General features: G+C 41.2%; 1 protein-coding gene and 1 pseudogene across 1 annotated transcript in view; both read left to right on the top strand.

Moving 5' to 3' along the window:
• Slc22a3 (solute carrier family 22 member 3) overlaps nt 1-10,330 on the top strand; it is a 141,545-nt gene that overhangs the window by 58,593 nt on the left and 72,622 nt on the right. The window lies entirely within an intron of this gene.
• LOC111812092 lies at nt 9,987-10,191 on the top strand (annotated as a pseudogene).

Here is a 10,330-nt window from a genome sequence, read left to right as displayed (position 1 = left end):
GAGAAAAAAGAAAATGTAGGCCCAGGCAAACTTTAAAAGAAGCACATGTTACTACGTGTTCTTCGGAGGAAACGGAAATCATTGCCATCTATGTTTTCCAAGTAGGGAAAAAGAGCTCCCACTAACTGTGAAAGACAAAAACTAAAATCTAGTAAGATGTGGTGGGTCTCATTCTCCATGCAAGAATCCCTTCTCAGGGAGTATCCGGTAAGCAGTCATACCCAAAAGGAAATCCTCCATAGCTCAAGGTGATGTATTTTTAAGAGATTGCAGTCTAGATGTTTTAGAAGTAATCCAAAGAGCTGAACATCATCATGTCCTCACATGGAGGCAGAGGAGAGAAGAAAAAAGACTTTATTTTTAATTTTTCTCAAAGAAGATAAACTTATTGAGGGATTTTAAAATCTTTTTCCTGGGGCCGCTGAGGTAGCTCAGTGGTCCAAGGCACCTGTTTAGGCAAGCTTAGGCAAGCACAGGCACTGCAGCTTGATTCCCAGTACCACATGCCACAGGAGCCCCACCCCCAGGGCAGGCTGAGCCGCTCACAGAGTCCAGGCTTAGTGGTGCACACCAGTAATCCCAGAGCTGGGGAGGCTGAAAACAGGAGGATCACTAGGAGTCCAAGGTGCGTAGTGAGACCCTGGAACAACCAAATGCATTAAAACAACAACAACAACAACAACAACAACAACAACAACAACAACAACTTTTTCCCCCTTTTAATGTATGTCCACTATTCACTTCATTATCTGTTACCCAGCCAACCACCTGACAGCTTGTGGTATCATTCCTGCATGTCCCGTTGAAAGCTCTAGAATATCACTTTGCTGTGTTTGAAGAAAGTTTAGGGCCAGGGAGATGGCTCAGTGGAATAAGTGCTTGCCTGGCAAACACAAGGACCTGAGTTCAATCCCCAGTTCTGAAAAAAGAAAAAGAAAAAGAAATTCAGAATGATTTGGGGCCAGGGAGATGGCTCAGTGGAATAAGTGCTTCCCTAGCAAGCGCAAGGGTCTGAGTTCAATCTCCAGTTCCACCAAAAAAAAAAACAAAAAACCAGACAACTCAGTAGATTCAAAAGATTCTAAAGACCAATAAAAGTCATTTTAAAAAAAAGTTTGTAGCAGCAAAAATATCCATAGTACAGTTTTATTTATTTATTTTTGGTGGAGCCAGGGATTGAACTCAGGCCCTTGCGCTTGCCAGGGAAGCACTTATTCCACTGAGCCATCTCCCCGGCCCATAGTACAGTTTTCAAAATGCCAATCACATGTGACAGAAATAAGTTTTGCAAGAGTGAAGCACCAGAGTATCTTTCTTCCTGACAGGCTAATTTGTATCTTTTCCAAACCAAAGAATCATTAAAAAAAAAAGCAGCTAGTTTTTGTATCACTAAAATCAGTTTTAATTCTTATAATTAAAGGATCAATCCAATGCATTTTGTTCTATTGTTCAAAAATTTTTAATCTTTATTTATTTATTAGGAACAGGGTCTTGCTACACAGCTTACACTCATAGTGATCCTCCTGTCTCAGCCTCCCCAGTGCTGAGATTACAAGCGTGCCCCCCCCATGCCCGATTTCGGTGGCTGGCTTGGTGCAGGGCCGGCATGGCAGGCACGTGGTACACAGCACTGAACCCCGATCCTTGTGCTTGCCAGGCAGGTGCTCAGACCACCGAGCTATCTCCCTGGCCTTTGCTCTACTGTTCAATATGCCCATTTATCAAACACGTGGCAGTATTTTGTTCTGTTATGGGATTTCAGACACCTGTTAGTCTCTGGGGATAATTTCAGTCAGTGGGAGAAGAAAGCAAATTCTGTCCTTCTTTCTGATTATACATGTGAAATATATATACTCATATATGCCAAATTGTTATCAATTCTTATTCTTCCTGTTATTTAGTTGGAACTGCATTTTTGCAAAAATCCTGAGTTATTTTCATATATTTATACCCTTTAAGTAGTTCTTAATTGGTTGTTTTAAAACCTATGATAGATAGATGGCCACTAAACAGTTGAGCAATCTGTAATCTGTTAATCTGTAATCAGCTCCATGTGGCACCCACTTAGGGCTCTTCCTGGAAATCTGGGAGCTGTTCTTCTTCATATTTCCAGTAAAACTCTAGTAATTTAACAACAGCAAAAAAAAAGCTTTTATAGCTCTCGATTATTTCAAGAGATTTGTTCCAGTGTATTATTATGTAAGAACTATAAAATAAATTACATACAAGAGAAGGTTGTTATCACTATAATTAATTGAGGCTGATCTGAGTTATTCTGATTTCTTATTTTTGAAACTGGAGTTTAAAAACTGGAGAAACAAATGGATACCTATAGAATGTGCTCAGACACATTTTAGTAGATCTGTGTGTTTTACAGAAAAGTCTCTAACTTACATAAATGACTAAATTATGTTACATAATATTTTAACCCTTGCTTTAGAATAAGCTGGCATATGAGGTTTAAAAAGCAACTGAAATTATTTTATTGTAATTATAATTTAATTTTTGCTATCAGTATATGTATTTGCTTGCTCTGATTTGACTGTACTTAAAAATTCTCCTGCACTTAGCATTCTTTTTTAAAAATAAGACTTTTAGTGTGCCTGTTTAAGAATGTTCAGGGCTGGCCAGGTATCTCAGAGGACTAAAGCACCTGCTTAGGCAGAGCTCGGGCTGGGGTTCCATCCCCGTCGTGCTGTGCTGGCCCGACCCCTGGGGAGCACTGAGATGGCAATTGAGACTGGGCGTGGTGGTGCGTGCCTATAATCCCAGCACTTGGGAGGCTGAAAACAGGATGATCACTATGAGTCCAATCTGTGTAGTGAGATCCTGTAGACCTTGTACTTAATACATTTTAAAAAAATGGTGAAAAATGTCACATAATGCCTTATCTAAAATTAGGAGTTGCTTTAAAGATTTTTTTTTGGGGGGGGGGCTGGTTTGGAAGCTGGGGATCGAACCACGGTCCCCTGCACCTGACTGTGTTTGCCAAAGTAATACTTTAAACAGCTGAGCTAACTGGCAAGCCCCCAAGAATTGGTTAAGTATGGTCATGTATATGGTATGTGGTGTGGCAATTTATGATAATAGCATAGGCGATTCATAGACTTAAAAAATGAAAATAATATATTTCACCTTTATAAAACATACATAAAGGGCTGGGGAGATGGCTCAGTAGGATAACCGCTTGACTGGCCAACACAAGGATCTGAGTTCAATCCCCTGTTCCACCAAAACAAACAAACAAACAAACAAAAAAACAACCCAAAACATACATAAGTACAAATGCATAGATGACAAAATCTTAAAGAATATGCATATCAGAGTGGAAATGCAGGTGATGATCAAGATTTTTGTTCTTCTAATTTCTTTACAGTTACCATGTTACTTAAATTACAAAAGAAATTAAAGCTCGTGCTAGAGGCCAGGGAGATAGTGCAATAGAATAAGCACTTGCCTGGCAAGCGCAGGGGCCTGAGTTCAATCCCTGGTTCCGCAAAAAAGAAAAAAAAAAGAAAAGAAAAATCCAACGATGACAGCAACAAAAAAATGTGCTCTTTTTAAAATAATTGATTTATTTATTCCAGCTTTTAAAACTGGTGGAACATAAGGATGACCTAGTAAATCCTTTTGCGCCAAAGCATAAGGACATGGTGTTTGAGTGAAAAGTTTAGTTCTGTTTCTCCTTTATTACAGTGCTGGGGTTGAACCCAGGGCCTCACATGTGCTAGGCAAGCTCTCCCCCGCCACGGAGCGGCACCCCTAGACAAAAATTCACTGTAGCGATGAGGAAAACTTCAGAATTGAGACTCTTGCAGCAAATCCAAGATATGTGGCCAAAATTCAGGTGCTTAACTCCTGTGGCTGACTGCAGTTGGAGACTCTGAAGGATCTGTTGGCGGGGCACCTCCAACCCCAGGGCCTGCATTTTACCTATTGGGAAGAGAAGAGGTGGGAAAATGATGTTCCAGACAAAAAAACAGCAGGAAGCTCAGGAAGGAGAGGCCAACTCGAGGGCAGGTGAACGTGCTAGGGCAGCCGAAGGGCTGAAACGCGACGGCCGGATGATTTTAACATAAGTCGGGGCCCAATGGGAAGGGCCTGGAAATAAATATAAAACCTCAACTTCATTCACATGGGAACCATTGATTGGATTAGGCCTTCAGTGAAGGAGGGATAACCTCATTTCCAAAGCAGAAACCAAAAAAGACCTTCCTCGCCTCACCACAGACAGGAGCTCTTCTTATTGTACGGCAGATTATGATTTTTGCAGTGTCATATATACAGCTCCTTAAAGGCCTTTGCCCCTAAATTGATATATTATTATTATTTTCTGTATTTACTTACAGCTCTTTACTACGTAGATTGGACTCGTTGGGATCCTGCTGTTTTCAGCCTCCCAAGAGCTGGGATTACTCGGCATACACCACCATGCCCAGTCACAGTCGCCGTCTCAGCCCGCCCTGGGGGCAGAGCTGGCATGGCACGCCGGGGATCGAACCCTGGCCACTGCGCTCTGCCTGAGCAGGCGCTTTAGTCCACTGAGCTATCAGGCCGGCCCTTTCTTTATTTTTAAAAGTAATTTATTTGGTACATTTTAATACACAATATATATACACAATAACATTCATTTTAGGGAATTTATACTTTTACATGGTATATTTTAATTCTTTTTTGCATCCCCTCCCCTCCCTTCAACCCCTCTTCCTCTCCTTATTTACAAAGCTTTGTTTCCATTTTTCCCTTCCTGATGTTTTCATTTTTTTTCCTTTCTCATCTTTGCTTTTCCTTTCCCCTCTCCCTAGTTTCCCTTCCCACTTGAGCATTTTCTTCCCACTTCTTATTATCCAGTATACATTTTGATTCTTACTTACACTTTTGGTTTTTCATAGCAGAGCAAGCGTGCAGCATTTAAGCACAGGTGTCCTGTTTATTTCACTTAAAGAGTATGGACTCAAGCTTCATCCATTTACCTAGAAATGCCTCAAGCTAATCTTGCTTTGTGGCTGAGCAATACTCCATTGTAAAAATAAATAAATAAATAAATAAATAAATAAATAAATAAATAAATAAAATAAAAATCCCACACCTTCTTTATCTGTTCTTGGCTGATGGCATTTGGGCCACTTCTGAGATTTAGATGGCCCTGCTGTAACCATGGACGTACATAAGTCGCTGTGGTATGATGCTGCTTATCATCAGGCCTATTTTAAAAAGGATGTTTTCAGAAGCTTGTGCTTTGGGTATGAGGAGTCATGGTGGTACCATGGAAAGCCAACTGTTTTCCACTGTCCACGATGACCTTGGTCCCTGGGGCTGAGGACAGTGACAAAAACATGAGCAGAGAATGTGGACAACTTTAAGTTAGCATGTTCCAAAAGGGAAAATAAGCCAGGTGTAGCCACCAACACCTGTAATCCAAGTTCTCCGGGATGCTGAGGCAAAAGGATTGCAAGTTTGAGTCCAATGTAGTGACTCTCTATATCAAAATAAAAAATAAAAAAAAAGAGCTGGGGGTGTAACACAATGCATAGCTCCCAGATTCACTTCCTAGGACATCAAAATTAGTGAATAATTAATTAATAGGGGACGGATAGCTTCAAAATTTTACACAGAAAACTTTAAGACACATTTGGACTTAGAAAAGAAGTGTTTGAATGTATTTTATTTTTAAAATATTGACTTTATAGATATGAGAAGAAAAAAGAGAGATGCCTTATTAGCAAATAGAACATAATGAAGTCTATTGTTAACTGTGATTTTTCTACTGATCTAAATGCTGAGTTAAAACCCTGCTTAGCACAGGATGTATTGGGGTCTGAAGCAAGGGGAGAACCAGAAGTATCTTAGCTCTGAGGTTCCAACATTGGGTGTGGACACAGTAACACTTAATTTAACTTTGTTACAAGTTCAGTTCAATAGAGAAAAACTTGAGAACTTGAAATTCCTAAAGTACGTATTCAGAATAATAGGAGTTGTTTAGTTTTCTTAATAAAACAAAACCTTAATTTCAGAGTGATTTTCTGGTCTGCTAGCACATGTCATGTGGTTTTATAAGTACAGAAAAGGGCACTATCATATGTAGGGTTTGTGGTACAAGAGCCAAAATGCGATGATTCCCAGTCTATTAAACCTGTTTTGTTTGAGCAAAACATGATAGAAGCCCATATTTACTTTCATTGATTAACTGAACGGAGAGCTTCCGCTCCCAAACTGACAGGCCAGCTGGAAAGCTCATCACTTCTGATTTTTAATTTTAAATGATGTCTTTGGACAGGATGCTCCGTGTCAGCATGAGTCACCCTCATTTTATCATGCAAGCTCTGATTGCATCTCTGCAGCAAAACTATGAATTCAGGCCTTTTAGTTCCTGTTTCGCTGGAATTGTTTGCTCGACGTACTCCGGAGCTTCTGCCTTACCTACTCGAGAGCTTCTGCCTTTCTGAACTGCCGAGGCTTGCCCTGTCTGGGTGCTCTCCAGCTCTACTGATGTTTATAGAGAGACAGAGTTTATTGGATTCTGGCAGGTGCCCTGACATCCGTTGAGGGAACTATGGTGCCTGTACAATTCCTTCAGATTCCATGTATCGTCATTTTTCTGGCTGGTGTGGCATACTACTCACTTTACTGTCACTGGGACAAAGCACCCAATAAGCCACAATTTCAAGGAAGAAAGGTTTATTTTGGCTCCCAGTTATAGAGGGTTCTGTCCATGGTTGGCTGACTCCAAGGTAAATATAGACAGCATAGGAGAGGAGAGCTACATGTCCCATGGCAGCCAGGAAGCAGAAAAGAAAGAAGGAGCCAGGGACAAGGATACTGTAAACCAACTGGGTGTGGAGGCTCATGCCTGTCATCCCAGCACGCAGGAGGCTGAAGCAGGAGGATCACTGTGAGTTCCAAGCCAGCCTGCACTACATTGTGAGACCCTGTCTCAAAAAAAAAAAAAAAGATACCGTAAACCTTTCGGGCCCCGCCCCCAGTGACTTACCTCTTCTAAGCTGTCTCTACCTCCTAATAGTGCAGTGGCAAGCAGAAACACCGAAACAACACCCATGATTGGGAGGCATTGATAGGAATCCTTCCCAGAAGATCAGGCCTTGATCTCTGGTGGCGTGGGGCTTATATGAAATAAACAAGCAGAAAATACAGAGGCAGAATAGCTTTTCACTTAGGGCTTGGTTCTTCCAATGTACGTAACAGTAACAGCAGTTTCTGGAAGAGAGAAGCAACTGGAACTTCCACAGGAGCCATAATCAACTGAGATGTACTGGCTGGGCGGTGGCATCTTCTCTACGGTTGCACATTCAGCTTTGAACTCATCAGTGGATCAACCTCCTGATGAACATAGCGCACCCATGATCCAATCTCCATTCAAAAGCTGCAGCCCTGAACACATAAGACTTTGGGGGGATATTTGGATCCAAACTGTAGCATGTAGGATAAGGGATGTCCGCGGGCCTAGGGTTTCCAGTAGCTTTTTCCTTGTAGGGTCTGGTGTGGCTAGAAGTACCAACTCTAGCGTATGGGGCCATGCTTGCCCTGCAGCCCCTAGGAGCGTGCAGTCCATCCCTCTCTCTGGGCTTCTGTAGTCCTCCATACTCCTGGCCCCTTCCCTAGTTGATAGATACCAGACCCTCCTCTCTGCCTCAGTCCCCAGTGTTCCCTTCCGCTGTGTGTCTTTTTCTGTTTTCTGATAAGGGTGACTGTCACTGGACGGGTAGGGCTCACCCTAAACCAGTGTGACCTCATTTTAACTAATTATATCTGCAAAGACTTTCTTTTCCAAGAAGTACACATTTTCAAGTCCTAGAAATAAAAATTTGGAGGGGAAACACATAATTCAACTCAGGTTGATTGTGCTACAGCTATTTATCCTCAGAAGCCATCTAAATAGCTGATAGCCTTTGTACAACACTTGCAGTTAGACTCTAGATTCTGATTTAATTGGTTTGGAGTAAAGCTCAAGTTTGTTTCAGTTACCTTATATAATCTCTACTGTGCAGCCAGTCTAGAAATCAGCTTTATAAAAGCATTAGTTATTTATTATCCTCATCATGATAGAAAGTAATTATTAATACTGATAATACTTTTGTCATTTCAGGGACACCATTGGTGCAGTTATTCTCCTGTCCTAGATAGGGACAAAAGGTGTGGTGTTAAGAGAGCTGTCAGAGAGCGCAGAGCTGGAGGGAGCACGGCCACAACCTCCTGCTGCGTGATTGCAGAACCTCCATTCCTCTACTCAGAGAGCTCGGCACACAGGGAGCCTTTTGTCTTCCATCATTCCCCCACGCTGTGTCATTTACAGAAACTGAGTGTGTTGAGTTGCGTGACTGCTTCTGTTCTCTTCACTACAGAGAACGGAAGCAGCCTGCTTGGAGGGGCTATGTGCTTTCATTTCTCCCACTGTCACAACTTAAACAAAAGTCTTATATTTTCAGGCACCCTTCCATTCTATTCTGAAGCTCATTTGCCTAACCATACCTTAAATCATTTCTATGATATGCTGTAGTAACTGGCTACCATGACAAGTGCGGGCCAGGGGCCTGTGTCTTGTGGGTGACGGTGGTTCACTCTCTGGATTCACTTTCATCCTTGGGTTCACTCTCTCTCTGGCTTAATTTCCTCCCGTGTGCTCTTGCTCTTTGTGGAGGCAGAACATTGATTCTAGGTCTTCCCAGACTCCTCTTCTGGGGGCCTGCCAGTTAGCTCTGTTGATTAAGCATCTGCTAATGCAAACACAGTCAGGCGCAGAATACTGCAGTTGGATCCCCAGCTCCTCATGCCTTACCAGACCTGCCCTTAAGGTAGCCAGAGCCAGCAAAAAAAAAATAAAATCCTCACCTTTGCCTTCCTCCCTTCCTCTGTTTTCCTGGTGCATTGGGTGGCTACCCAGCATCAATGACTGATCTTCACAGCTCCACATGTGGGGGCAGAGCCTTTGGGCACCTGCACTTCTGTCTCTACCTGGGCACCCCACCATGTTGCCTCAGATGCTCTCTGTTCCCCTGTTCTTTCCACATAAATCCAGCTCATCGCTGAAGTCTGTGTACACCCACCTTCCTGGTGATCTGACTGCTTCTACCCCCGCCCCTCATGTCTGTGCACCCCTCTCATGCTTGGTCTCCATCTGAGCTGCTCTGTGTTTGCTTCGCAGGGATTGACCTCGGCTTCCAAGCTTGATAAAAAGCTCTTCACAGCAGCAGATGTGCCCATCACTGTTCTTCTCTTTGCCTGCATGAATAATGCCAAGCTCTCTGTATTGAAGTTATAGAAATGCCTATGACTAGTTATTTTTAAATTTGGTATGTATGCGGCATGTAATGTTCCCATTCCTTGTGTGTAGTGGATGTGTATATGTGACACGTCTTAATTCCTTTGTTTTTTCCTTTCCCTTCCTTCTCTCTCCCCTCTCTCCATCTGTTGATTTCCTTCCCATTTGAGAAAGTTTTATCTCCCTATATTATATTATCTACCATTTATTTTGCTCTTTATTTATAATTGGGATATTTCTTATAAGTGAAGCCATATGATATTTGTCCTTATGTGTCTGATTTAGTTTACTTAACATTATGGTATCAAAATGCATCTATTTTCCAATGAATGACTCAAATTTATCTTTCTTTATGGCAGAGTAGTACTCCGTTGTGTGTAAGTACCACATTTTCTTTATCCATTCATGTATTGATGGACATAAAAACTGCTTCCAAGGTTTAGCTGTTGAATAATGACACCTCATACTTGTAAGGGAAGCATTATATTTTGATATTAAATGAAGACGCCCAAATAATGCAACTAGATCCTGTTAAAATATTTTAATTATGAAGAGAATTAAAAATGACAACCTTTTCCCTCTTGAATATACCATTGAATTATTTTACTTTTGAATACTATAATTTTTAACCATCATTCAGCACTGTTGTGGTGCTTTGCTGTTGATTAAAAGTGAAACATGCTTATGGAAGTTAACAATTGATTCTTCAATCGCTTCTCGGCCTTTTGGCTAAGATCAAGTGTAACAATTGATTCTTCAGCCAGTGCCAAGTGTAACCAGGGGCACAGCATACCTGGCTGTCAAGCCAAAGTGTCACTGATGTCTTTAACACTGGTGAAGAATTAAAAATATTTTTTCAGTAACTTTATTGAAAATCAATAATTATACAACATATTAGAAATTGTAGACAAATATTGAGATGTGAAAGATGTAAGATGTAGACAGAGTGAATTTTAGAAAAATATTTCTGAAATGAATACATAGCATGAGATTAATAATAGATTGTACATTGTAAATAAATTATTTATAAACTTAATGAATATAACAATAAAA

The sequence above is a fragment of the Octodon degus genome, unplaced genomic scaffold, assembly GCF_000260255.1.
Source record: "Octodon degus isolate 3935 unplaced genomic scaffold, OctDeg1.0 scaffold00112, whole genome shotgun sequence".
NCBI classification, from domain to species: domain Eukaryota; kingdom Metazoa; phylum Chordata; class Mammalia; order Rodentia; family Octodontidae; genus Octodon; species Octodon degus.
Note: the sequence above shows the minus strand (reverse complement) of the source record. Positions and strands in the feature narration are given on the sequence as shown.